We start from the raw sequence: 24628 nt of genomic DNA, 5'->3' as shown, positions 1-24628 counted from the left end.
CTGCCTGTTTCAGGACTCTCCTACAAAAATTCTTATTGGTATAGTCATAACAAATGAGCTCATTGATCGCAGTTATACATTTGTTAGTCCATCAAAGACTTCAGGGGGAGTTTTCAGTATTTCAATATCTTCTCGTGGACAATTTCTGTAAGACAAATTATTATAGGAATATGCTTTTAAACCTGTTGTAGGAGCTCTGCTAATCCTATCTAAACATCAAGTCCTTAAAACCCCTACCTTTGTGTTGCTAAAATTGTTACCAAATTTATTACCAGCAATGTCCTAGAACTGTCTTTCCTCGATAATTTAGACCTTTCTTGTCAGGCATCTTTAGAGTGCCTCTTACTTTATTCAAATTCTGTGTGAAACCATAGAATTTGTGAGTTAGGTTTTCATTGCCGTCTTCTGCATTTGTGTCTTAATCAATGCCCAGCCTGCTCATATTTTCCTGTTAATACTCTGTATACTGAACATTTTAAAAACTCTTGCCATGTCCATATTGAGTACGATATGAAATTTGACATTCTTCCTTGTATTTTCATGAGTTAAACTACTCCCATACTGCCTTTTAAAAACAATAGCTAAAATGGTGAATTTTCACTTTCCTTTTCCCCAGGCAGTTAACCAAAAGACATTTCCCAGCAAGTGAGAGTGCAGTATTTGCAAAGTTAAACTGCAGCTGTTTCTCATATGGGTGAGCTCCAGAGATGTTATGAGGGATTCAAATCCTGGGAGGAGTCAGGCACACAAGGAGAAAGTTCTATCTCAACTAATTTTCTGCCTTCTTAATTATTATAAAATCATATGAAAATTATTTTTAAAAATTCTTCAAGGTTTCTTTGAGGTTTTTTTTTTTTTATCTGTGCTCTCATATTTTTAATTGAGGAATTTTAAATACATGCTATTTTTTTGATTTTAAAGAAGGGGACAGAAAATGTCACAGAAATATGTTAGCATATAATTTTGTTTACAATATAAATGATATGTACTTCATTAAATAAGAGACTTTTCAAACAATATGCAGCAATTGCCATCTGTTTGCAACATAACAAGTACTAGGAAGAAAACAAATTAGATTACTTCTTTCTTGTTCCACTGATTATGTTTTACTAAGTGCAGTTTCCTGAGAGAAAAAGGCTGATATTGTAATACTCCATATCTCTCTCCTCAGTTTTGAACCTATTGCCAACTTCAAATAAATTTAATAGAAACAAAAGAAGTTTTAAAGATATCTAAGTTCCTCCAGGTTGAACTGAAGACTAGAGTAAAAGAAACAATGAAATTTATATAAAAATTGTGGTGAGCTTTACCACTATCCTAGATTCCACTTTTCCTTCAATTGAATACAGTGAGAAAAGTTGCAAATCTGAGCTCAGAGAAGGGAAAAGTAGTGAGAAGTTGGAGTGTCAAGAGCAGCCCTAATTCCTTGGGTTACAGGGAGGAAGAAAAAGGCATCCAGGCAGGGAGATGGGGTGAGAGTTGTCCCTTTTGGCTTATACCTCATTTCCCAACATGGAAAGGAAACATCCCTGGATGACACATCCAGCTTTCATCCTGTAGCAGTGAAACATTGGTTGAACTCTAACACAAAGCAATCAAGAACAGGACACAGAGATCACCCCTTTGAGAGTACATCATTGAGAATGGCTGTCTTTACAATTTTATTGTAAAATATTTGTCATCACACAGCAATGATGGAAAAAAGGTCTTTTCCACCTCCTCCCTCCCCCATGACAGAAAGTAGAATTCTTTAATGAACACTTTACATACTTTCTAACAGGACCAAAAAGCTGATCTCCCTGAAGAATACCAATGGCCAGTAACACCTCACACCCCTACTGAAGCAAATGTTGCACTGTTTTCAGCTTTCTTTCCTTATTTATCCCCACGTATGTATGGCAAATATCTCCTTTTCCATAATTTCAATGTACCCCAAGGAATTAATTTGAGGAAAATAATGGTGAATAAGTGTTAATTATCTCAGAATCAGATTAAAAAATATTTATTTAATATAGAACATAATTTATGCATGGAAGACTGATAGGTGACTGTCAGAACCTGGAGGTTACTGATATGTGAGACATCCCAGCAGAGCCCTGTTGAGGTCTACATTCTCTCAGTACTTGCTGACCTATGACGTTATACTTTGTTGTTGCTACAACCTACTTGGCATTTATCTCATACATAAGCCTGAAGAACATCAGAAGAATAATAATTCTTTTACCAGGCTTAGAGTGGAGACAAATCAGATCCATGATCCATGTATTCAGCAGTTCATGCCCTTATCCAGAACATAGGAGTCAGGAAAGCAAAAATATGTGTTCTGATGAAAAAAATAAATTTCATGTAAATGGCTGTAGGAGCTTCATGTAGGGCTTTCCTCTGGCCAGGCTATTCCAAACAGTCATTTGCTGAGGACTAAATATGCATCTAGGAGTAAGTTCATGTAGTGTTGCATTTGGCCCATTTATCAGGTGCTGTGGGAATAGCTTAGTCCGTGCTCCAGTGACTGGGTATAAAATTGCAAGATTTGTGCATGAACAGTCACCTTCCAGATGACTAGTCAGGAAAAAATAAGCAGAACTTTTAGGAAAAATACAAAATCACAAAACCTCACCTTCTGGTTTCCAAAATAGCTAAGCAATCCATACAAGGCTGGAACAATTTTACCAGGATTATATGAGTGTCTGTAATCTCATATTTATGGAGTATTTCAGAAATACAGGAGTAAGCTGGTTGGACAAAAGAAGGGGGAAGGAGACATTTCTACATCTAATAATTATTTAAGAAACCTGATCCTCTTCCCAGTTGTCTGCATGCTTACAGAAGCAGAGATTACCTTAATAAGTCAGGTGGTCTACTTCCAGACATGAAGGGATATCAGTGTTTTCATTCCTGGAAGAAAGGATTATTTGAGCTGATGGTTTATGGCAGGACTTGGCTGCTCATTTTTCACTCCCTGTGTGTAAGAGGCCCCAGTGCTGGAGAAGGCAGTGGGGAGCAAGCAAGGTTGAATTATGTCAATCAGCTCAATGTGTCACATGTTAGCATGTATTGTAACATTCTCCAAAATCAATTGGCCTTCTCTACTCTCAGTTTTGGTCTTGGAATTTTCCCATGCATATGTAGAAATCTCTGAAATTGCTTTTACTGTATGTTGCTCACCTTAAATATATTGGGGTACCTAAAATTTATTGCTATTGAGTCGCAGTGCTTAAATCCTATTTAGAGTCCAGCCCTATCTCTTTGAAACCTGTACTCCCAAATAACGAAGACACAAAACTGCACCTCTTAAGGTAGGCTGGTACTCCATCGATTTTTCAGCCTTTTGACACCATGAAAAGCCTTCAGGGAGAAGGTTTTTTGTCAACTATTTCAGCAGCCTGAATAAAAAGCAACACATAATGTATAAAGTTTTTAAAAAGAAGAAAAACAAAAAGCAAAACCAAGCCAAAATATCTATGTAATTTAGATATTATTTTAGACAAGGAGTGACAAAATAGGAGAAAACAAGAGAATAATACATGATGGGACCAAAGGGGCAAAGGAGGCTGTCTTTGGGAGGGCAGAATTTTCCAGGATGCAAAGAATTTGCAGAATTCAGAATTTTTCAGGATGGCATTGGATTACTGGGCAACCACTGTAATTCCTGCCAACAGTGTAAAGCATCCTTGGAAGAGATAAATAAAATGGGAGCAGTAACAGAGTGCAGGATTGAGAAGGTTCCATTGCCAATGAATTTGTAACCCATTTTCATAAAGTTTGTCACTTCCACACTCTCCTGGAGAGAGTTTGTATCTCTGAGTTCATGGCAGCACATGGGAGGGACACAGCACAACCCCCCACAGCAGAATTGCCTCCCAGCCAGCAATGCAGCTGCTTTCTGGTTAACAGCTGCCTGTGCAACAATATGGTTGTTATTATTAACTAACTACAAATTCAGTAGATGGATTTCAAACAGAGTACAATGGTCTATGAAAATGCTGAATAGTCCCAGATCCACAACAGACACAAGTCTGGAGCCTCACTGATGCACATTGACAGCAAGCTGTTGCCAATAATTTTCTGAGCACAGATTTTTATCTAAAGATATACTATGGTTTTGCCCAGACTAAGTTTCTGCAGCTTGCTTGGCAGTATAAAATACAGGGGAGCTGTCTTTAAAAAACAAAATGCTTAATATTAATTTTTTGGTTTTTTCCCATCAAGCCTATATCAAACCAATCTTAATTCATGTGGAACAGTTTGACAAATCTGTATGGAAATAAAGTATCCCTTCCCTTCTCCTTTCAGATGTGTTTTCAGACAGCTTGGAGCAGATGCGTACATGGTACTCAGAATTATTTGTGCTATAAACCACTGCTGAAATTGCTGTGGTTTAGGCCCTGGTGGGGCTGTTTTCTGATGGGTGCCTTACACTCACCTTCACCTTGATAATGGCTCAGCTCTTAGAATGAAGGAAGTTTTCTGGGAACAAAAATCACCTTTGCACTTGAGATAAATTTTTGACCTAGACAATGAATAAAATGGATGACAAATTTCCCAGTAAATTAGAGCCTAGAGAACTTTAGTGCAGAAGTGCAGGAAGATTTGAATTGGATAAAACTAACAAAACAATTATTCCTTCTTCTTTGGGGTACTTGCTTTGAGACAGATCAAAAGAGGAAGTGGTCTCATAAGGTTGCCACCTTTGAAAGGGCCCTGCCAGGGACGCTTTAGACATCTTCACTCTGAGGCTACGTAGAAGAACCCTTAGGAGTTATTCAGGTCCTTAGACAGGAACAAATATAAATAAGTAGCTGGAGACATCAGTCAGTTTATGCCCCCAACTGCCCTGTGCAGGTATTTGTGTCTTACAGGGAGTAGAAGTTCCCAGTGAAAAATTAAACCAGTACCACTTGCAATGAACCAGGTGGAGAAAGAAGAGAAAAGAGCCCAGCTGGCTGATTTCTTAAAAGCTTGGGGACCATTTGGTCAATTTTCAGTTTCAAAAGTGTTTAAATTCAACTTGACATTTTTCTCAAGTATCCCTTTATGGCTATGTGCATACACCTGTGGGTCAAAAATAAATGCAAGTGGCTTAGAGGACACTTCAAAATTTAAAGATCTATCTAGGAAACCCATCTATTTCTTCCACTGGGTGATACTGCTCCTGTGATTCTGACCTTTGAAAGTTGCATTTCTTGGCTGGTTGGGATGAAACTCCCATGCCATTATCCCTGCACGTACAATAGAGAGCATTTTACGGCCTAAATTATCTTAGAAATTTTGCTCCTGAGACCTGCGGGGAATATAGAAATGTGATATTTATCTGTGCCTGGGCAGAGAGAAAGAATCAATAAGATTTTGCCATGTCACCATTTCTCACTTCCTTGCAGCTGCAATCTGGAGCAGTCCCCTCTTCCTTGGGTAGTGTCAGCTTCTGCTGTGTCCTCTGGAAGAAAAAGTGTTATTCATAGAGAAATACAGTCCAAATCAGGGGAGGCAGAGACACCATAACTTCTGTTCTGATTTAATTCATGATGAGTTACTACTTCAAGTTACAAAACAGATTTTTTGGCAGGAGCTCTGTAAGGGAGCAGGTGGGAGGATGTACAGGGTCAAATGTGATCATTATAATTCTCTGTCCTAAAAGGAAAAACAAAAAAAAAGGAAAGAAAAAGGGAAGAAGAAAATTAACAGGAAATAGAAAAATTCCTCTTATTGAGGTAGTTTAATTTACTTCTTCTAAAAGAAGAGGGGGGCCAAAAAGAAAAGAGCCCAGAGCAAATAGCCTACCATAGACTTGAAATGACAGCAAATAACCTCTATACAGATATAATATAATGTAATCGCTGGGGCAACAATTAATGATTCTTTATCCAATACTTCAAAACCCATTTTTAATTAAAAACATTTTTGTGCAAGTTTTTTTGCTTTTCCCTTTCAAATAATTTGGCTTCTCTGTGGCTCTTAGTGAGAGACATTAATCCAGTTTGTTTTTATCTGGAACAAAGAGGAGCTGAAAAAAAGAAATTCTTTCTTCTGTGAGGGGATAGGAAGGTTGCTCCTGGATAAGTGTTGACGTGGAGAAGTGAACCAAATGCTTAAAAAACCTCAAAATACAGCAAAGATACCATTTAGTCCAATGGGGTTTAGTTCAGATCCCTAATGCTATTGAAGTCTGCTAACCTGGGGTTGGGAGCTCCCACCCAAACCCCAGCAAGGGCTCCATTCACATGTTCTGTGAATGCTCTGAAGGTCAATTCCCATCACTGCTCTCTCCTCTTTGTGGTGTGCTCCTACCTCCTGGGGGCACACCAGCCTGCCTCCAGGAGCTGTAGCGGGTTACTTGGTAATCAGAGATATTCCCCAGCACCAGTTACAAAACCTTCCAAGACCAAAACTCCTACTGATACAGGGAGATCTGAATGCTGGGAAACTGTGTTAGAGAGGTCCAGAAGGATGAATGCTGTCCCATGCCATCTGAATTGTGCTTTGACCTGCTCAAGAGCAGCATTATATTCACAGTTGGAATGGACATGAAGTGAAACTGCTCTCAGCTGTCAGGACATTGTCCATATGGGAATATGGGCGTTTCAGCATCAGAAGGCACAGTGTCCTGGTCATGATCAGCACTGTGCAATTCTCCCATTTGGGTAGGGATGAATCCACAGGTTATGATTCCAGAAGTGCCAGTTACAGAAAGAAGAGAAAAAAACAGTACAGCGAGGTGACCTGAACACTGCAGCACTGGGACACATTACAGAGGGGCCTGCAGATGGCTGCTTACCTGTGGTCTCAAGTCTGAAGAGCCAAAACCTTCCTGCTCTTGAAGATCTCCTACCCTTTTCAAGGTGTAGAGAAAGACAATGATTATATTCCTCATTGTGAAAAAACTTCAATAAATAAAACAATTGTCTTACCTCATCCTTATATTGTTTTTCCTTGATTGTCCTATGTTTATTTCAGTGGTAAAGAACATGGCAAGGTGTGCTGTTAGAGCCTTGCAAGCACCAGCAAATCACCCACAGACTATATGAGAACATCTGGAACAGCCTGCCAGCTGGTCTGAATTGTATTTAGGTACAAATATCACTAGAAAAAAAAAGGGGTAATCTCCTTTGCTGACCTTAGAGAGGTGTTAAAGATGGGAAAGAAAATTACTTTTAATTCATAGCATTACTTAATAGTATGTAAGATATGAACAAGCACAATATCAAGGTGATACTACCCTGAAATACAATGCTAAGACATGTCAGCTGTTTTCCTGGTGTATGGTCAACAGGCCAAGACAGTTTTCATTTAAAGTGTGTTGGAATGCATCTTTATGGAAAAGGACCCTGGAGTCCTGGTGGATGGTAAGGTGTGCATGAGCTAGCATTGTGCTCAAGAAGGCCAAAAAGGCCAAGGGTATCCTGGGGTGCATCAGGAAAAACACTGCCAGCAGATCGAGGCTGCCCCTCTCCTCTGCCTCCAGATGTGAGGCACATCTGGAGTGAAGCATCCACTTGTGGGCTCTTCAGTACAAGAGGGACATGGAGCTCCCAGGGCAGGTCCAGCAGAGGCTATGGAGATTATTAAGAGAAAGGAGCATCTCTTTTACAGGAGTAGGCTGGGGGAGGTGAGCCTGTTCAACCTCGAGAAGAAACAACCAAAAGAGGACTTTATCAGTGTCTGAAGAGAAGGTACGAAGGGTACAGAGCCAGGCTCTGCCTGGTGGTGTCAAGCAATAGGACAAGAGGAACAGGCAGAAACTGAAGCACAGAAGGTTCCACCAGAACATGTGGAAGAATTCTCCATTGTGCCAGTCACCACGCACTGGAACAGATTGCCCAGAGAGGCTGCAGTCTCTCTCTCACTGGAGGTATTCATGAGCTGTGACCATCACTGAAGTGTGGCTATCGATGCCTGCAGGCTGTTCAGGAAAGACAGAAGAAGTGGGGGGAGGGAGCAACTACATGGACTGAGTGTGAAGAGTTGTCTCTGAAGAACAGAGACAAGTTGTCTCTGAAGAACAGACTTTTAGCTTTTGGCTGGTGTCAAGCAATAGGACAAGAGGAACAGGCAGAAACTGAAGCACAGAAGGTTCCACCAGAACATGTGGAAGAATTCTCCATTGTGCCAGTCACCACGCACTGGAACAGATTGCCCAGAGAGGCTGCAGTCTCTCTCTCACTGGAGGTATTCATGAGCTGTGACCATCACTGAAGTGTGGCTATCGATGCCTGCAGGCTGTTCAGGAAAGACAGAAGAAGTGGGGGGAGGGAGCAACTACATGGACTGAGTGTGAAGAGTTGTCTCTGAAGAACAGCCAAAAGTCAAAAGCCTGTGGGTAAGAATCAGAAACCAAAGCAGCAAAGGGAATCTAGTGGTTGGTGTCTGCTGCAGGCCACCTGATCAAGGGGAGCCAACTGACAAATCCTTCTTGCTCATCTGCAGGGCTGCAGTGACCATGCATTCGTGGGGTTTGCATCCTGAGGGATATGGGTCAGGTAAGGAGTAAGGTTAAGCCACTTAACCTTAGGAAAGGAAACGTCCAGCTCTTCAAGGACATAGTCTACGGGATCCCCTGGGAGACTGCCCTCAGAGACAAGGGAGTGGAACAGAGCCAGAAGATCTTTAAGAAAGCTTTCCATCCCAAGAGCTGGCAATCCCCTGAAGCACGAAATCAGGCAAGAAAGGGAAGAGATGGAATGTCTGAATAGGGAACTGCTGGTCAGACTAAAGGGAAAGAAGCAAATGCACAGGCAGTACCAACATGGACAGGTAACCTGGGAAGTGTACAGGGATGAAATTCCATTGTGTAGGGATGCAGTCAGGAAGGTGAAGGCAAAGCTGGAACTGAACTTGGCAAGGAATGCTGAAGAAGGCCTTTACAGGTATGTTAACCAGAAAAGGAAGGTCAAAGAAGGTGTATTCCCTCTGACAAAAAAATACTGGAAAACTGTGGTAGCTCATGAGGAGAAGGCTGAGGTACTCAATGACCTTTTTGCCTCAGTCTTCAATGGCAACCTCTCTTCCCACGCCTCTTGAGTGGATGGACAGCAGGATGGTCACTAGGGGAGAAAAGCACTTCCTACTGTAAGAAAAAATCAGTTTTGTCACCACCTGAGGAACCTGAATGCACATAAGTCTATGGGACCCAACAAGATGCCTGCCAGAGTCCTGAGGGAATTAGATGATGTAGTTGCCAAGGCACTCTCCATGATATTCAAAAAGTCATGGCAGTCAGGTGAAGTCCCATATGGCTGGAAAAGGGGAAACATTGTAACCACCTTAAAAAATGGTGGAAAGGAGGACCCTGGGAGCTACCAACCTGTCAGTCTCACCTCTGTACCTGGGAACACGATGGAGCAGATCTTTCTAGAGGCTGTGCTAAAGCACATGGAGAACAGGGAGGTGATTCAGGACAGCCAGAATGGCTTCACGAGGACAAGTCCTGCCTGACCAACCCAGTGGCCAGAAGGTAGAGGGAGGTGATTCTGCCCTTCTACCTCATTCTGATGAGACCACATCTGAAGTCCTGTGTCCAGCTCTGGGGTCCCCAGAACAGAAGGACATGGCTCTGTTGGAGTCAATCCAGAGGAGGCCACACAGATGGAGCACCTCTCCTATGAGTAAAGGTTGAGACAATTGGGATTTTTCCATCTGGAAAAAAGAAGGCACTGGGATGATTTAATTGTGGCTTTCCAGTACCCAAAGGCAGCTTGCAAGAAAGATGGAAAGAGGATTTTTACAAGGGTTTGTAGTGACTGGAAAAGGGCAAATGGGTTTAAACTGAAAAAGAGTGAGTTTAATTAGATATTAGGAAGAAAATCTTTACTATAAGGGTGGTGAGGCACAGGAACAGGATGCCCAGAGAGGTTGTGGGTGTTACTTTCCTGAAGGTGTTCAAGGCCAGGTTGGATGGGGCTCTGAGCAACCCAGTGTAGTGGAAGGTGTCCTTGTCTATGGCCTAGGGATTGGAACTCGATGGTCTTTAAGATCCCTTCCAACCCATTCCATTCCACGATTACCCATTGTGGTCCCTTCCAACTTCATCCAATATGTGATTGTGTATTTTAATCCCTTTAGACTCTGTACCATTGTGTCCCAAAGATATTTTTCTCTAACTTGGGGAAAGCATGGCATTTTCCAACAGAGGTAAGACAATTTCTGGTACTATTGCATGGACACTAGTGTCTTTGAAAGTATTAAAAGATAGACATCATATTAAAAAATGAGTGGAAAGATGCCACATTGAATATCCACAAGATTAGGTTAATTAAAAATGAATTTTAAATCATGCCAGGTGTTCAGTAACACCTGTGTTTGAGAGAAATAGGGAGTTAAGCACAACACATATAAATAGAATCCCTTATGTGGATATACTCCAGGTTTAGATATTTTGGAAGCACAAAGAAGAAAATTGAGATTAAAGAGTGTATGCAGGAGAGTCACATTGAAACTCAACAGCCTCCTTATAAATTTTAGATCAGAAATACAAACTTGTGTCGAGAGAAATGTTTGTTTGAGGTGTTGTTTGGACAGGATCTGAAGAATCACAGGCTGTGATGTATGAACAAAGAAACAGATTACAGAGCCACAACACTAATTGCTAAGGCCTCCGGTTACCATTCCCCATGTTTTGATGTATTCTGTAGATTTATAATGGCCAAGGGCCTGATTCCCATTTGCATCACCCGACAGTATAAAGTGAAATAACAACAGAATAAAAGGATGTGAATGCAAGCGAGAATCTGGCCAAATACCTATGTCTTTTGAAGGTTTGGCTGGCACCCAGAAATAATCTGGAGACTGAATCTTCCTGGTTATTATCCAGTTGTTGTAACCCAGATGTGCTCAAAGAAGGGCACGAGTCTCCAGCTGGGGGAAGGACAGTCTTAAAAGGGGTGACAAACCTGGCAGGAATGTATTGATCATGCTGAAGTTCAACTGGTGAGATGGGGTGATCAGAAACAGCATGGTGCTGTGCACCTTGGGTGGGGCTTCATCTCCCTTACAAGAAATCAGAGCTGATTTGAAAAACTGATCACCACGTTTTCCCCAAGGATGACTGGCCTTCTGAAAGCACTGGAATCAAGCTGTATCACATAATAAATTTATCAAAATAACAAAATCCAGTCTACAAAGTACAGTGAAGCTTTCTCCACATTTGTGAAATGCTTCCAAGCCAAATTGCTGCATACTATCCTATGCAAGAGTCTTTACAATAATTGTCCATTCAAAAGTTGTTTTTTTCCCCATCTCTCCTGATGAATTAAAAAATTGAATCTTCCAATCTCAAATAGTACCTGCAGATACATAGTCCTGACTACTTATCTCAGGAAAGCAGAATGTTTTCTTCAAGAAAAAGTTTTATGAGTTAAAACCAAGTCTGAGCTCATAGCTCTAATTGATAAGGTTCACATTATTCTTCCACATGACCAGATAAATGCAGAAGATTTATATCCTCTACCTGGCTGTATTTTATATCTGAAGAAGGGCCCACATACAGAAAAAATATTTTTGAGTTATGTCCAATGTGGTAATAAAAGATCCTTGCTCTTTGTATGAACTTTAATTTGAATTCTTAGATCACCACAGCAAAGTGGGGATTGAGGGCACCCTCAGTAAACTCTGGCTGATAAAGCATTTGTTTGCTCTTCTTGCATCCACTCCTGAGAGTGTTTACTTCTGTTATCATTTGCCATGGTGACACATGCTATAATGTGAAGCAGTTCTTGTTGAGAGCTGTGTTTCCAATTTGTCTATTTACTCATTTCCCAACTTTGGGCCCAGATGACCCTGCTAATGATGAATTAATCTCAGCAGTCCCTGTAGGGAAGCAGGACATATAAATGTCTATGGACTGTATCAATCCTAACTGAGTAAAAAAAGTGTCAGAACCTTCATGATAAAATCCTTTAATCTCATGTGGAAGGAGAGCATATGGTAGCCACAATGCTTAGTTTTGTTTAAACTAAGGGAAAAAATTAATGTGTTTATGGGAGATAATAAGAAATTGATAGGGATTCCCAACACTAGTGGTAGTAACTCATTCAGAAAAAGTAAGTCATAGCTTTTGATCAGCTGTTATCCCTTAAAGTGGTGAGTTTCTGAGGCAATTTCCATGGGCTACACTGAAAAAACACTGTCTTGAAGGAAATGCTGCCATATTTTTAGGAAACTAGCCTGACACTCAGCAGACCTAACATAACAGAAAGAAACCCTCCTATAGTTCAGCAGGAGAAGGTTTCTTGGGTAGTATTTTGTGATTGCTGTTAGAGCATGACACATAATGCCAAATGCTTCTCCATACCCTACAGTAGGATGGCTGTGATTTCAAGTGTGCTACACCACACATTTTTTTGTCCTTTATTAAAGGTGAAGTCTCCCCATCTATCCATTAGTAATTCTGAACAAAAAAAATGTAGGCTAGGATGTACAGACAGGGAGAGGCATGAGCTATTCAATGGGCTTCAAACCTAGCAAGAAGGAGGAATTGGGTCCTTGTCCTTGCCCTTTTTCTTCCTGTAACCAGCATGTTTTTGTGTGGGCTGCACCAAGTTTTGTGGGTCACACTCAGAGACACCCCACACACACTGTATGCAGACATAGTTCCAGATTTTCCCTTTACAACTAGATGGTTAAAAGTTGGTGTAATCAGACTCAGAGAAGAAGCATGTTCACAACACAACACCAAAAAAATGCTTTCAGTCTGGAAGTCAGCATTTCACATTTCCTTTTCATTTTGACTTCTCTGGTTCCCTCTGTTTCTGTCTTGAAATATTCTGTTATTTATGGTTAACCTGTCTCTCAGATCTGCTACAGCATTCATCTCATTTTTTTCTCCATAACAGAAAGTAAAATCATGTTCAGTGTTTATTAGCAGACCTCCCAGTGCTGTCTTTGACTCACATCCCTGATAGAAAAGCTTTTCCTAGCAGCCTTGCCCTGCACACATAGCACTGTTTTATTATTCCTGATGGGTTTGCTCTTTTCTTTCTCCTTATGAATGTCATAACATCCCTGTGCTCATTTCTTTCATGTGTGGACTGGGGCCAAGGCTGGCTCAGGTGCAGCTCTCTCACAGGGCTTGCCCTTCCTCCTCCCCCAGCCTGATTCATTCAGATGTCACAATCCAATGTTTGTGAAACATTGCCATGGCAGTGAGTCAAACGTCACTGACACTGCATCATGGAGTGAATCAGGCAGAAGGATATAAAAAGGGAGAGCTACTATTTATACACAGGCATTATAGGAATCAGCAAAGATGAGAACGCACATGGAAAGTGCTCACTAGATGTCTTACACATCACCTTAGGGTGCTCTCCAGTGGGTACTGAGAGCAGCAGGAGAGCTCCCCTCCTGCTCACTAGACTCCCCCCACAGCCCTTTTAGGGAGTTTGGGAAAAAGTGAAAAAACAACTGACTCAAATAAACACAAAAGCCACCAAGCGTGACTGAGCCCAGGGAGCAGCTCAGATGGAGGCAGGCTGTGGGAGCAAGAGGGAAGTGTCCTGCTGGACTCGTGGCTGTCTTCTCTCATGGTATCTGGCTCTGACAGGTTTGTTTCAATTTGGATTGCACACTTATTGTGACAGAGGGACTTTCCTCTCTTTTGCCATTAACCATCAACTGATGGTTAAAACATGTAAGTCTGTGGAGGAAGAGGGAAACAGACACCTCTTTCAGAATTTGCTTTTCTCACTTTAACTGGTGTCGTACTGGAGTAATGCCACCTGACTCCATGAAATCATTACCAAATCATACCAGGACGAGCCAGAACCAGGCCAGATGCCAGTAAAAAGTGTTGTTTCAAATTTCATCCTTCATCTGTGATACAAAATATGCTTCTCTCACAGTGTTTGTATGGAGGGGATGTGACAGCCCAGAGGTCCACCCTAGTTCCAGGTTCCCATGCTTGTTACCAGGATTATTGATAAAGGAAAGGAGAAAAGTAAAGAGAAGAAACAATAGTTAGCATCACACATAGCCAGTCTCATGTGCTCCTTTGGAGAACATCTTTAAACTCAGAACTGTCTTTCCTCCAAAACAACTTTGAAAGGGCTGATAAGTCATGCTTGTCAAACAAAGGTTGCTACTAGCAAAAATATCAGTTAAATAGATAAAAGTTAACATTTGTAAAAAATTTAAATAGAAGGAGATTATGACAGCCTTTTTTTGATGATTTTTCCTGATACAGACACTAAAGGAACCGGATTAAAATTAAGATTTGACTTGATAATGTCCTAAATCAGAAAAGAATACACTATCTGTTTGATCTAAAAAAATAAACCACACGTGACCACGAACAAACAAGAATAGTTTAGAGCTTGAAAGGAAATAATATTTTGACTCTTACATGTGTCAGTGAGCACAGGAGTGGTCTGTTAAATTCAAATCTTGTATTTATTTAAACAAAATCTTTTTGGATAAGTAATGCAACATTCATGTGTTTAGCAAGCAACCTTTGTCCTGAATTCCAGGTAGAAGACCTCATTGAGATACAGCACAAGCTGGGATTTTCTTGAATGAAGTTTTCTTTGTTTAGAATAGGACTATAAGGTCTGTCCCCCCAAATTATATTAAATTACTTTAGGAAAAAAAAGTCAGTTGGAATAAAAAGTCCCTCCTCATCAGAGATTATAGAATTAGGTCTGCTATCTTTAGTGCCATTGGTTTCCCCCTTGCCCAGTCCCAACTGTAATGAACTTATGTTGTTCATCCCAAAGAGGTACAGCAGGATGGATGCCAAATGGAAAGAAATCTGCCAGCAGGTAATTAAGTGCAAATGAAAGTGCCATAGCTAGTTCCAAATACCCAGCTGCAGCTCCTGCTGTGAGCAGAGCAGGAACAAAGCCTGGTTACCTTTCACAGTGCAGCTCTGAGAAAGCCACAAGGCAGGGGCCAAACCAGCTCTGGCACCTCTGCAGAGGATGTGGGACATTCCCACCTGCACTCCCCAAGCTCCCCAGACTGCCCCAGCCAGCAACATTCTGCAGGGAGGGATCTGAGGAGCCACACTGTACATGCCCATGGGCAGGGTCTGAACTTTCAGCTTCACAATTACCCAGTGGAGCTGCAGAGGTTCCTGCCAAGGTGTGCTCTGCCAGAGGGCAGACATCATGCTGCTTCTCATTCCATTACCTGACTCGTGTAAGGCAGAGTGATGCTTCTATGAGCAGGTTTAGGATATATCCAATGGCAATTTGCTCTGTAGGTGAGTGTGAGCTCTGACATGGGAGCCATGGGGCACAGCACTGAGCCAGGCCAGCCCCACACACACATGAGCTGGGGACCAGCACTGCTCTGCTGCTGTTGGTAAAGCTGCCACAGCATGGCAGGGCATGGCAACTCTAACTGTGCTCTTGGTGGGACTGCTTTTTGTCTCAGTTATTTAGGTTTTTTTCCCCCTAACACAGGACAGCCTTGCAAGAACAAGCGGACAGGCAGCCAGAGAGAGTGAACCCGAGTCCCTCCAGATATGGCTGAACACCCCCCTGCAGTGAGTCCTTTTCCATCAGTATGCATCAGCCAGGTCTCCAGCCCAAAAAGGGACATCAGTGGCATTCATGTCCCCCCCTTCTGCCACTGCAGCCTGTGGGTGTTTCCATGTACACACAAGAGCTTTCCTGTTTGCTGGGCAGCACAAGGAATGTGTCTGGGAGAGACATCCTTCCTGGGAACACTTCACTGAAGGACATCCTACTTGACAACAGAGGGTTGCAAACACTGGCAGAGATCTTGATCTTGAAGGAGGACTTGCAAGGTCAGCTCCAGAGAAGGAAATGAACTAACTCTCAAGCACTCAGGAGATAAGGGACTTCAGAGTACTCAAAAAAAAAGTGAAAAGTGCACTCCAAAATAAGTAGATATGGATATTTAGATGTGTAGAGTTCTTGTTCAATGCTTGCCTTAATAAGGAAATTCCTACTGATATCAAACAACCAGAGACAAGAAATTTTATCAGTAAAAATAAATCTGTATTTATAGTATTTGCATAGGGGTTTCAACATTTTACAATAAAACACCAAATGTTTCAGTAGGAAATTAATCCCTCTCAGAAGCTAACAACAAAGTGTAAAAGCTTTTTCTCATCTTCTGAGACTTGGTCACAGCTGCAGAATCTACTAATCTTCTGCACCACCTCTGTCTTTCCACAAATTAGCCTGCTCCACAAATAGAAACCCAATCTGTCATTTAGATCTCTGAAAGAAGATAACAATGAAAATTTTACTCAGAATTGTATTACTATTTTACCTGGGTGCTTTCTTCAGTGTTGATCTCAATTTTTCAGGCTTTTTTCTCCACCACATTCTGGGATTTTATAATTGTTCCATTTCACCAGTTCAGAGACAGTTCAGGTACATCAATTGAATCATCAGCACTTCCTCTGGTACTGGCTTCCCACTTTTCAGCATCCAGACAGAGGGAGTCCCCCGGAAACTATTGTTTTTCACTATGTGTCTGCATTTCAGGAGATCAATTTCAAGACTCACTTGATCTTCTCTAGCTGTCCTACCCCTGATTTTAGAGTGAATCTTCCAAGTTACCTGAAAGTCTTACTTCTTCTACACCTGTTTCAAACCTAAGCTTTTTGGATTTGGGTTTTTTTTAAATAATGTGCTTTATATATAATTTTAATGTCATCTTCCTTTTATTAACCTGGAATGGTTTTTTTCAGGTATTGAAGAGAGATGAAACTCTAAACCATTTAAACTAATTGTATATGTTTTTTCCCCTTTTTTCTCATGTAATAAATACTGTGATGGTTTCAATGAGAAACCATTAAAGTGTTCATCACCAAGTTAGTGAATAAGTTATTATAATACAAAGACAGTGAATATTTTGCCTTACTCAATTTATCACTAAAATTCAGAATTTTAAAAGACTTTTATGAGAACCACAGCCATTATCACTTTTCTAAGCTGAAGATTTCAACTGGTTCCTGTTCCAATTCTCCCAGTGTGGAAAACAGTCTGTGCATCTAAATGTCTGTTGCTACTTTTCTTAGCACCTTTTCAATATCTAAGTCTTTCCTGGGGACAGAATAATTACAACCATTCTCTGAATCCCAAATTCTGATCTATTTTAGACTTGAAAACAATTTCAGGTTTTTTTGCCATCCAATCTTAAATGCTTTTGAAGCCTATTTGTCGTTATAATTGCTTATGCTTTCAGAAAATGATCAACATTCCCTTTCTAAGTTCTTTGCCAAGCAATATTTGATGATCTCATATTTGAATATCAGTGGTGTTTTTCTAAATGTGCCTTACTTTGTTTTGACATTTCCTCTGCTTGCAGACACTTATAATTGTAAGATTATTTTGCATCTTTTGACACCTTGCTTTGACTGTCCAAACCCATTTCCAAAAGTGTTTGTGTAATCATAAAACTCAAAATTAGTGGAATGACCTGCCATACTACTTGAGATAAGAAGGTCTCAGAATTCACAGAGAATGAGCACAACTGAGACATAAAAGTCACTTAAAAGCCAAAACATCAGCTTAAATTGCTACATAATAGCTATTATTTAAATCTATTTTGCTATACCTGACGTTTCTTAATTTGTTTATTTTACATAGTTGCTCTTCCTTTTTCTTTCACATAATTACTTTTGACTGCTTTTTGTTATATTGAATGCTTAACAGGTGTTATGCCTTTATGAATATAATTTTCTATTAAAGATTTAATTGTAGCTGTTCTTCAGGAATAGTAGTGTATACAAGCAATGGAAAGGAAGTTTACATTTAAGGAAACAAAACAAAAGTATTATATTCTCCTCAGATGTAGCAGATCGTAACTGTACCCATACAGCCCAATGTTTCAGTCAGATGGTGTTTATGCACATGGAGCATTATATTCTCCTGAGAGTATTTTCACATAAACACAATTCAGTGGATATCCACTGCCAAATTGCACGGATAAGTACAGTATATAAAATATTGTCACCATAATTTGGTGATCAGATAGACTCAGAATTTCTCCTACAAAGAAGCTCAGAAAAACAATGGCTATAATAACACAAACTATCTCTGTGATAAAGCATCAGAGATTCTTTTGAAATTTGTCCATTTGCACGTTTTTCTCATTCTAAGGAACAGATGTAACAAGCAAACTATGGGAATCTTCTATCCATGACCGATGAAGGTGATCTTTGTCTCCCTGCATTGCAGCTTCAGTTTAGTCCAGTGATAAAGAATTTCTGAGAACTGCAGGTTCAGATTCAATTGGTGAAGCTGGTATGATCTGTTGTGCTTAATTTCTGCAAGATTTGAGACATTTCCCAGACTACCAACCTTTTCTTTACTTGTTCACTGAGCAATCACTCTCTTCAGTGCTGAAGGATCCAAAATAGGCTGAATTTTTTTCCTGTGCAGATCTGCACACAAATTGTATCCCTACAGGATCGGGCTAGGGATATCCAGCACACAGAGTATGCTTCACAATGAACATGGACTGGCATGCACTTTTCTTGAACCCCACTTGGAGAAAGGAAGAATTTCAAAGCTCAGTTAACAACTCAGAGGAGGTGATGTAATTTGTTTTGGTGATATTTCTCAGTTACCACCTATTTAAGGCTGGCAGTTTTAGATGATTTGTGGTGAACAAATGGGCTTTAATCAAACTTCCTTTTTAAAAAATAACAGAATCAGGTACAGCAAGTTGACAGGGAAAATATATAAGTTTAATTCACTGTGTATAATGCTGGCTGGAACACTAATTCACTTCTAAGCAAAAGACTATCATTTGTGCACAATGGTTCAGCACACAGAAAAGCTGCCAGAAAAAGCACATTTGAAAACATTCATTTCGGGGGAAAAAAAAAGATATACATGTCCAAATCATTCAGCATTTACAAAACACAACTGATTTTTTTTTTAAAGTTCAGGACCCACAAGGAACACCAGCTGGCTGACTCAGAGCCTCAGCTGTGCCATCTCCATATTTTAGTCAACTGTGAGGAAGACAAGCTTATGAAAAACTGGTTGATGAAGTCAACACGATTGGTGAGCCAGTTGTTGAAAAGCAGGGTGGTTGTCTGGAGCTCTCTGCCGTCTCTCCAAGGAGCTGCACTGCTGGGTTCAGCTCAAAGAAAAGCTCCTTGCACACTTCCTCACCTGTCCCCACCTTGCTCTCTGTTGGCCATTGCTCTCCAAGCTTGCCAGGGGTCAGATCATTGTGGAACCCCAGCCCTGCCTTGTCCCCACACTGTCCCCAGCCACCTTCCACTCCTGGCCCCTCCTTGGGACAGCTTCTTGGTCTTTTGGCAGGACACATCTGACCACAGAAGAGGAACATTTTCTAACTGAAGAACTCATGACCTCCTCACGACTTTTCAAGTCTCTGAAGAGGTATATTCACCTCACAAAAGGACCTCTGTGTTCTATTATTTAACACACAGTTGTGCAACATTTAGATCTTCAGCCTCCCACTTTCCTTCCTCAACAGCTCCTCAATTCTGGAATTGCCTAAAATTTCAGATGATTCTCCCAGTAAAATTCCCCAGATACTAAACTGTCTCTTGCCAGTCACACCCAGAATTGCTTAATTCTTGACAGTACTGAGAAGCCAGGCACTGAATTCATGCCTGAATTTTCTCAGAATTTGTAGTCTAAGTTAATCCCCCATGTCTGGCAGCAGAGCACTGCATTTTCTGGGTGCACGCTACCAGACAGGGCCTAACACAGCGCAGCCAGGTAGGAAGGTTTTCCATCCCTTCCTTGGCTTGACCCCAGCAGTCAGGTCACTCAGCTAAGACAGGGGAAGATTTCTCAGCAAACTACAGGAGCTGTGGTTTCTCCTACTCTGCACGAAACCCCCCAGTGTTGCAGCACCACCCAGCACAGCACAACAGCCTCTGTAAAAGGTGACACTGCCCGGGCTGAGCAGCCACCCCAGCCACGCAGGCTGTGACTCAGTGGAGCAATGGGAATCCCTAACCCCACAGAAGTCACAAACTTTCCAAGTAACTGCATAGAGAATTCTCCCACTGGCTGGCCTCAGCCTTTCTTGCCAAGACATGAACACAGCTCCCTGCCTTTATGCCTGATGGCCACAAGGTTCTGGACCACTTGTCACACTTGTGCGTTTCTTCTGTCCCAACACATATTTCATGGTTTTCCCTAAATTAAAACTGTGCGGTTATAAGACAGTACTCTGACTTTAGCAGGGCAAGAAGTGCCTGTGAGCTAGGTTCTCCAAAGTCTGTCCCCTTTCATGGATCTAGGCCTCCATTCTAGTGCATTACTGTGTTTTGAAAAGGATGTTCCTGTCTACACAGCTGCAGTTTAGAATTGGGAAATGGGGCTTAATCTTAACTCTTTTTGGAAACCTGACTAGGCAGTCATTTGGGCTTCTTGCTTTGCATCTTCACTCAGATTCTTTCAGGATCTGGCTAAGGGGCATTTTGGAACATGTTACCCATGCAATTTTTCATTCTGTGGACCAATTCTCAAGCATTGCGTGCCAGTAAAAAGGTGCTCTAGTCTACGCAAGTGACTTAAAGTGCATAAAGATTGCCATTCCTGGCTGGCTTCAGCAAGAAACCTCTGCTTGCTGACACCATTATCTTACCAAGAAAGATACCCCACAGGCAGTTTCCTGCCTATTTCAGACAGATGTGACGTTTAGACATTAAGACTAAAAAGCAGTAAGTCTTCCACTCTGTTACTCAGATTTATGTGAAGAGAAATGTATTAAATGCCAAATTAACACACAGAGTTTTATATACAAAGGCATGAAAGTGGAGGTGTTCAGTTTTCACTCCCAGGGCTGCTGTGCAGGCTAACATGTGGACCTTCACAAGAGAAACATTTCCTGCAAAGATACTGATGTTCTTAATTAACTGATTTATTGGAATGTAAATTCTTCCTCTGCCTTGTGTTTTATCTTCTTTTATCTGGGTTTCTCAAGATTTCTCATCAGCAGCCAGAGGGTATATTTGTTTGCAGTATGAATGAAATTCCAGTGTTAGATTTATCTGTCTCTGTACTGCTGTGTATTTGGTCTGATTGTTTCTGGGTTTTAATATGTTTTTAGTTTGGTCTTATTATCCAGTGTTTTATTATCCAGTGCTACAGTATCTGTAGTCATCCCATAATCATAGGAGTGTTGTTTAGAAGAAATGTCTGAAGTTCATGGTCCGACTTTCCACTTGCAGCAGGAGAATCACCAGTCTGATGAGGTCGTATGTAGTTTTGCCTAACACAGCATTGAAGCACTCCTAGCACAGGCTTCACAATCTCCCTGGGTGTCCTGTTCCACCTCTGCTCTACCCACACAGCAGAAGAGGACAGTAGCTCCCCTTGATCTGCCAATCAAGATCCTCATCTTGTATCTCAATATGAAGTTTGCTCTGTTTGCAATGACAGTGCAGCCATGGCTCATGTTCAACCTGGCATCTGCCTCCTCAGTCTGTCATTGAGCCAGAGCTACAGCTGAGCCAGAACTACAGCTGAGCAGGGGTTACTCCTCTGTGCTGAGCCTCACAGGGGCTTTGCTGCTGCAGCCAACTCTACGGAGGTGCCTGGGCCGAGGGGCTGTGTCCATCAGCCCTCAGCTGAGTGCCCATGGAGGTTTGCTGTGGCTGTGCTGCTGTCCAGGCTGCCGGGGACAACCAGGCTGCTGGGTGGGTGAAGGTTTGCTGTGGCTGTGCTGCTGTCCAGGCTGCTGGGGACACTGAACAACCACGTGCCTCAGTAGCACCCCTGGCATGCTCTCCCCTTTCTGACACAAGATATGCTGTGAGACTTCACCACGGTAACCCAATGAATGATCCAAAGCCTCGCGAAGCAAGAGGGAATATTTTCAATGGTTCTGCCAATTTTTCAGCATTTGGGATCCCTAGATATAATTAAGCTTTGTCCTGTAGTTCCAAGCTTCCTGAGCACAGGCAGAAGCAGTTTCAAGCAATTATTCTCATGACCGAGCCACAGACAAGAGTGTATAACATGTTGGGCCAGAAATTTTACTTCTCTGGGCTAAGGGCCAGGTATTTAGTGACTAGAGGCACCTTGTGCCAAAACACATCTCCACCTATTATGGAAGGTGATAGAACAAATGTTACACTAGAGCTTTGCTATTCCTGACTGAAATGTGGAACACTGAAAGATTTTGTTCATTACCAGATGAAGTTACACTCACCAGCATCCGTAAGAGTTTTTTCTACTCAATTAAAAGAGAAAGCAAGATGGCATCATAAATTAATAATGCAACAGTTAATGCATCATACTCTAAATTGTCTAAAGTAAGACTAAACTGTCCTACTTTATTTTTTATAATAAGTTTATTTTGATTCTTCATATGTATAGATAAATCTGGACCAGTATATTTTGCTTGAAGTGATAAAATTTTGCTACGAGGACATAATTTAGGCATTCCTTTACCTTTTTCTGAAAATAAAATGTTTTCGTGTTGTGAACAACTTCATGCAGTAGGGACAGTTCTGTGCTATGCTAGGGATTATGAGTTAGTTGTTTCACTTCTCTACACTTAAGCTCATATGCTTTGACAAGATGTCTAAGTTTAAAAGAATAGGGATCTCCCATTCTATACATGAATTTGCTATTAAACAGAGCATGAGGCAGAGTGCAGCAACTCAGCACAAAATTGTACCTGCCTGCTTGCATTGTGAACCCCATTTTCTGTGGCAATTGCTTGATCTCAGTAATAACAATTTTTCCTATTCCCTACAGGGGCAAAGAGGGGCACAGCTGATAGTGGTTCACAACATGAGTCCTGTCAGGGCCACCTTGAAACCAGGCCACTTCTGAGGACAGTGATTTGTTGGGATGGGTCCATCTGGTGGCTGAAATTCAGCTGTTTGAAAGTTCCAGAAAAAGATCAGCAAAACAGAGTTAGATTCAATAAGGGAATCTGCCTGATAAAGGAGAGCAACCAGGCCACATGCCAGAGGACCAACCTGGAGGAAGAAAAAAGAGAAGCAAACCTGCCAAGCCTAGGACGCTCTCCAAGGAAAGACTCACAGGAAAATGAGGTCAGAATTGGAGCAGGATGTGCAGAGTCTAGGAAAGGGGTCTGCAACTTTTCTAGCCCTTTAAAAAAAATATTAATGAAAGTAAATGTTTCAGTAACTATTCTGGTAGTATTGTCTGCCTCATATATCTGGCACACAACCACTGCTGATCAAGAACCAGGAGATAAGGAACAAATCCCTGGCCTTAGGGTTTTAGAGACACATTCCAAAAACACCTTAGAAACCTGGACTAAGCAAAACTGACCTGGCTTTTCCCAGGCCCGCTTGGCTTACAAGTACATGGGATTCAGCAATGATTCACAGCACTAATATTCATCCAGAGCCAAGCTGCAACTTCTGCACATCATGTTCCTTGGATGGATACACGATCTGCTCCAGTCAGTTAACAAACTGAAAGCATCATTCAGCTCATTGTAACACTACAGCAAAGCTGGGTGAGGCTGCATGGACCCATGCCAGGTCACAGCCAATGCATACTGGCCCCTCTGAGTTCACAAGGGTGGAAAATTTTATTCTATTTCTTCAAATCAGCTAAATTTTGATTATTTTCTTATTAGCAGTACTAATTACTGTGAACAGTGGACTAAAGCTAAAAAATCTTAAAAATATAACTAAACCAGATTATTTCAAACTGCTACGTCAGCATCACAGACAAGATTGTATGCAAAGGGGAAGAAAAATATTTTCTCAAGTTAAATATTCTTTTCTTTTCAGGTACTTAATTTCTCTTTGTTTTTATCAGAAAAGAACTGTTAATGTCTTAGCAAGATCCTATACAGGCCATTTAGAACTTACTAGACATAGGCAGTGGTGAAACCAAGCAGAGCAGCACCAACTTTAATAAGCAGTTGCTCAGGGTCTGACACCTCTCTGGCTCATTGTTGCAACCTGGTGGGAGGTCCAGGAATCCCTGAAAGCCCCAAGCTCCAAAGGATGGAAACAGATCCAGAAATTCAGGCACTGATGAGACCAGAAAATAAGCTGGTAGAAATCAGACCCTTAGGGGAACCTCCATGTGGAAACATAGCTCTTCATATACCATATTTTGGGTTTGACAAACCCAAAAACCTCCAGGGAGAAAAAATGGGTTTGTTTCCCTGGACCTTTTACAATTGAATAGCACTTTTAGCTATGGCAAAAATACTTCTGCCACAAGCAGAGAGAAGCAAAGAGAAGCCTGCTGCCTCTCTTCTGCTGCATTTTTGTGCTATGATTTTCAGCTTGCAGGGCTTTTATTACTAGGAAGTTCCCCCACCTTGGTGAGAATGTATAATATTTATCCTGAAATACTGAACGCAAATAAAATGAAAGATTACACTCATTAGTGATGTTCAAAAAAACCTGAAGATTCATGTCTGATATTTATAGCTTGACAATATTTTCAGTGAATCCTCAGAATAATTTAAAAAGAGAAGACTCCTGACAAGGTTTTATTGCTGAATGGATTCAGCAGCAATGCCAGCTTAAGGAATTTCATTTTGCCTCTTACAAATTTTCTCCCAAATCTTCTGATTTCAAAATAGTTTTGGAAGACATGGAAATGTCAGAAATAGATTTCATTGCTAATTGTACCCCACATACCTGTTAAAAGCGATGAACTTAATGTGGAATAGCCTGCCATATGCAGTGCTGGATACTATTTCACTATATATTCATGCATGA

The sequence above is a fragment of the Passer montanus genome, unplaced genomic scaffold (assembly GCF_014805655.1).
Source record: "Passer montanus isolate IOZ18808 unplaced genomic scaffold, ASM1480565v1 scaffold33, whole genome shotgun sequence".
Classification (NCBI taxonomy): domain Eukaryota; kingdom Metazoa; phylum Chordata; class Aves; order Passeriformes; family Passeridae; genus Passer; species Passer montanus.
Note: the sequence above shows the minus strand (reverse complement) of the source record.